Source organism: Rhincodon typus, chromosome 14 (assembly GCF_021869965.1).
Source record: "Rhincodon typus isolate 14 chromosome 14, sRhiTyp1.1, whole genome shotgun sequence".
Lineage (NCBI taxonomy): Eukaryota > Metazoa > Chordata > Chondrichthyes > Orectolobiformes > Rhincodontidae > Rhincodon > Rhincodon typus.
The window spans coordinates 63,676,089-63,681,803 of record NC_063345.1 but is presented as its reverse complement, the minus strand read 5'-3'; positions in this window follow the sequence as shown (position 1 = coordinate 63,681,803).

Here is a 5,715-nt window from a genome sequence, read left to right as displayed (position 1 = left end):
CCTGCTGTCTTCCTCCAGCTCCACACTGTGTTGTCTCTGACTCCAGCATCTGCAGTTCTTGCTATCCTTCACATTGTTAACTCAACCTTTTTCATTGCAAATGATGGCTATGAATTTTCTTAAGGCATTATATGAAAGCAGGATATCAGATTTTTCATTGATTGATTTACATACAGTAGCCTGAATCATTCTATAGAGTCATGGAATCATAGGGCACAGAAACAGAACCTTCAGCCCAACTGATCCATGTCAACTAGGTTTCTTAAACTGAACTAGTCCCACTCACCTGCATTTGGCCCATATCCCTCTAAATCTTTCCTATGCGTATACCTTCCCAAACGTCTTTTAAATGTTGCAATTGTATCAACCTCTACCACTTCCTCTGGCAGCTTGTTCTAATTATTCACCACCCTCAGTGTGAAAAAGTTGCCTCAGGTCCATTTTAAATCTTTACTCTCTCACCTTAAACCTATGCCTTCTAGTTTTAGATTCCCCTACCATGGGGAAAAGACCTTGGCCATCCACCCTATCAATGCCCTCCGTGATTTTATAAACTTCTGTAAGGTCATTCCTGTGCTCTAGGGATAAAGGTCCCAGCCTATCCAGCTCTTCCTTATATCTCAAAACCCCTATTCTTGATAACATCCTTGTAAATCTTTTTTGCACGTTTTCCAGTTTAATAACATCATCCTATAGCAGGGGGACTGGAATTATATGCAGTACTCCAAATGTCGCTTTGCCAATGTCTTATACAGCCACAACATGACGTCCCAACTCCTGTACTCAATGCTCTGATCAATGAAGGCACGCATGCCAAACACCTTCTTCACCACCCTGTCTACCTGCAGCGCCACTTTCAAGGAACTATGTACCTGCACCCCTAGGTCTCTGTTCAACAACACTCCCCAGAATTTTGTGACTAAAACCTAAATACTTAGTTACTGATGGCTTAGATGTAAATTTTGAATGTTCTCTCTGTTTTACATTGAAATGAATGGTAATTTGATGAGATAATCAAATTGTAATACAAGCAAGACAAGACCAGAATTGGAAAAAGTGAGGATAGTGAAAGAGGGATGAGAGAGGTAAGTCAGGTGGGGTTGAGAGAAGAGCCATACAAAAAGTGAGAGGAAGGAAGAAAATGGAGAGAGAAAAAAGCAGGGATGAGGGAAGTGAGAACTCTAAACTTTTCTGAAACAGCACTTTCATTTGATCAAGAGATTTCTTAGATACAGAGGTCAGCACCCTGGAGGAGAAGGGCCTGGTACTTTGTTGCTGTTTCAACTCAGATCAGGCGAAATTAACTAAACCGCTGAGAGGCAACTCTATCACAGTGAGGCCTGTCAATCAAGCAGATACGACAATGGAGAGCCAACCTTTTTTATTCAGTTCAGTTCAAACTCAGTCAGCGTGTCTTTGTTCACGTTAATTGTGGTCAATGAATTAAGAGACCAAATAAAAGTGTCACTTTCTCGCTTATCACAAGAGTATTAGAAACAGACGTACATTGTTGGAGAAAGAATGCAGAGTTTCAGTAACTAATACTTGTATGTGGCTGATTTATGCCAAGTATAATTTCACCAGCCACCTACATTACTGCACAACGTGAACATCATGCATCAATCTGGCCAAGCAGAGCAAAACAATCTGTACTGGGCATTGAAACAGAAATCGTACCACTGTGCATTCAACAGGCACCTGCAGTTTATCATGTGTAATACAGCGTTTCTTATTCTGCACCACCCATGTTATTTTCTTGGGGGCTGAGGAATAAAAGGTTTGAGTGCAATTGCTCTATTGATCCGACAGTTATGAAAGTGCCTGAAACTCATTGGTGTTTTTTTTGGAAAAGGTTCTGGCAGCTTCTGTAGCCTCTGATTCTACATTATGTGTTGCTTTGCAACCCACCTACAATGTTCAATAGCTGTAGCTGTTGCCTCTCAGGTAATGGCAAATTTCAGGTCCAATTTCAGAGCAGCCGTACTTTATATTCTTACCACTTAATTCTCAGCTTACAAGAAAGAAAATTATGTTACTTCCACTGAATTTCATGGGTCAAGAGTCACCAAAGGCACTTAACTGGACTATGGCAAGTGTTCCCCTGAGAGAGCATGAATGTACGTTAGTAGTGATCTTTATCTCAACTGCACCTCAATGAAAAGTTCAGTGAAAAGTGGTTTTTACTTTCAAGAATTGTGTAAACTTCTACAAGGGTCCTTTTATAATAGTACTTATGAGCCGCAAAGAGAAAGTGGTCCTTCCAATTGGTTTGCCGACCAAACTGATGAGGTTGTACAATTTGCTTCTTTGATAAAATGTTATGCCCATAAAAATTGCAGGGCCTTAGCAACTAAATAAAAATCTTCTTCATTCTTTATACTTGTTACTCCTGATTAACTAATATTAATTCAGGAAAGAACATTCCCACTGTTGAAAAAAACTGATTTGGATTTGAATGCTTTCTGCCAAATAAATGAATGAAATTAGCATACAAATGGGTGATGTTAATTTGTGACATACAGGCGGAGGCCTAGAAACTCATTTTCACGTGTGAAAGAGCAGATTTCTCTCTTTTATGTCCAAATGATATCACAGTGATTATAATTATGATTGAACTGAAGCAAACAGTATTTACTTAGTAGAGCTGCTTCACTGAGGATCCTCACACTGCCGTCAAGATGCAAGTTCAAGATTGTGAAGTTATTAAAGTTATTTTGAGCAAAATTATTCTGATTGCCAACTGCCTCTTGTTCTTTCTGAGTTATAATACAATCCAGAATGTTGGTATAGAAGACATAAATTTCTGAAGCATTGGCAAAATATAAAATCAAAGTTCACAATCAACAGTAGAGAACAGAGGTGCCTGTAAGTGTTACTTCTCCAGTCAAGCAACCTCACACTCTAAGTACCTCCTCCCACACTGTTCCTATACTTCCCTGTTCCCTCTTCTGTAATGTGTGCATTAAGCTCTGCTTTAACTGTGTCGATGCTACATGTGTCAATCAATGTGTCAGTGAATTCTACCATACACTCTTTATTCCAACAGATGGCTACTATCTTGTATATATGCCTCCTCCCCTTGATGTCGACTCACTCATAAGTGGAAATAACTTTTCTACTTCTATCCTATTGAACCCCTTCATAATTTGAAAGGATTCCAGTTACTCTTTGAAAGGATGTCTGATCGCTTTCTCGTCTTCCAGATAATAGAATCACCCGTCTCCTCATCTTTCCCAAGAGCTGCACCCTTTCAATTCTGGTTACATTCTTGTAAATCATTCCTGTTCTTTTTATCAGTGATACACAACAATGAAGTGAATATTTTCTATTTTTATCTTTACTTCAATAACTTTACTTCAACAACAATAAGCGAGCATTGCACATTGTTCCAAATGTGGCATAGCCAAGATTCCCTATTACAGTGACATTATCTGTCTGGTTTTGTATTCTATTCCTCTAGAGATGAAACCCAGTATTTTGTTGGCACTGTTCATGACCTTGTCAAATTTTCACACCATTCATGGGTCCAAATTATTTGTTTATGGTGACCAGCGCTGGTCCCAGCAGAGATCCCTGCAGGAAGCATTATTCATTGAAATTATTAAATTGTAAAGAAACAACAACAGCGTAAAATAAGGTATGCACCTTTCTATTTTTGATGTAATTTGTTACAATTCAGATGTTGTTTCTACTCTGATTCATCCTACTGCAGTTAAATATAATTCTTTTTTTCCAGTTGTAGCTATGAGCCAAAAATGATTTGTTCTTATAACCTACACAAATTGCATTTATGTAGCCACCGTTCATAGAAAAATACCCCAACATTTTCCAGAAGTGTAGTAGAGAAAAGGTTGTGCCAAAGGAAGAGATACAACGAATCATGATCAAAAGCTTAATCAAAGATGGATTTTAACGAGAGGCTTTAGGGAAAAGGAATATGGGAAAGAGTTTTAGCTGTCCACTACCCCAGTTCAGATGTGACAATAGGGCACACGGCCTCTTGTATTCAAACACCTTTCTAGAAGTGGCTATGAAGTCTTGCAGCTGTTGAATAGTCAGTCAGCTGGGTAGAAGAGGACAATTCACTCAGCAAAGTTTCAAAATCCTTATGAGAAGGAAAAAACTATTAGCAAGAGTAGAAGTTACTATAAATAACCATTTTTGATCTAAAAGAAACCTAATTATAGCAGTAACCTGATGTTAAGATATTGCATTTCCTTAATGCTTTCAAATATATCACTGTTAAAAAGAAATTTGATTTGGATTTCAGGGTTTGGTTTTGGGGTGAACAAACAGGCAACAGCAAATCAAACATATTATACGTGTTGCCTGATCTGAGCCCAATTGAAAGTGAAGACAGAAAAGGTGTACCATGGCCAGCCAATCCCTGACCCCCTGTTAATGCCCACTCTTCTCTAGAAGGTCCAAAGGAACTCACATCTAGCAATTAGGATTATCAACTCAAGCTTAATTCAATTTTTGAACCGGTGGGAACATACCTTAAGCACACCACCCCCATTATACTGCTCCTATTGGGCATAAACATCAGCCTAGGTCCGATAGGCCTAATGATCGGTTCATGCGCTGAAAGTTCTATGTCATTCCATGTAATTAATAATATATCATTCTCCTGAATTCCAGTCTTCCATAGAAGATGAATTGGAAGTTTAATTGCCTCTACCTGGATGACTATGCAGAAGCACACAATGGCATTAACCTGTACTTGAGGGAATTCAACAGCCTATGTTTGAAAATTGAAGACCTAGCTAGATGTCAATGCATTCCAAATTCAATTTGCTAAGCTGTAATTAAAGCTATAATTAGTCACACCTCTTTTACAATTCTTTGAATGATGTTTTAATAAATGCAGTATTGTTTAAAGAAGAATTCCTCTTGCAAGCAATTCCAAAGGATTAGTCGAACAATTTATTTCAAATGCTGATTTTGCTTCCACAGATGTTTTGAGAGAGCTGGCAGCTTTTTTTTTTCTCTCTCTCGCTATTTGTACCTCTCTATTTGTAACCAGTGGGAAATACAGAGAGGCAGGTCCCAGTCAGATTGCAGGCTTCATCTGTAACTTCGGACAGCAATGCTATTCATGCAAGGAACAACAGAAAGCATAAGTGCACTTTCTGGAGAGTCACAGTCACTGGCCCACGGATGGACAATTCAGTCATTTACAGGACAATTTCAAACTTGCGAATCACGGCTGACTTAAACACTCATTACTTGCGCTCAAATTCTCCCTATGCAGACATTTTTCAGGCTCAGTACCACTGAGCTGAAAAGATAAATAAAAAGTGATTTTTTTATTACTTTATGGCAGTGTTTTCTTTTCATTGATTTATGCAGGATCATTGCATTTCCCAAAGTACAACAAATTTTGTCAGTGCCTTCCTTTTCAGAGTTCTGATGCCAGAGCATGGGAAAATGCCTCGATCTTCTATTCCAGCTCCCACCCTAGCCCACTGGAGTCAGTTAAAAGGACACCAACATTGACCCAAACAGCACACCAGTCTCATGTTCCCGACCACTGTGAGAAGCTGTGTGTGGCTCTAAACTGTTGCTGCATCATTGTTCAGCTCAAATGATCTATAAACTGCATGGAATGAAAGCTGAACCATGCAGAACAAGAGAAAGGAACTATTTAGAGGTGACAGGGTATCAAAGGCCACCAATAGAACTCACCATTTGTGATGAATGGAAAAAGGTTTC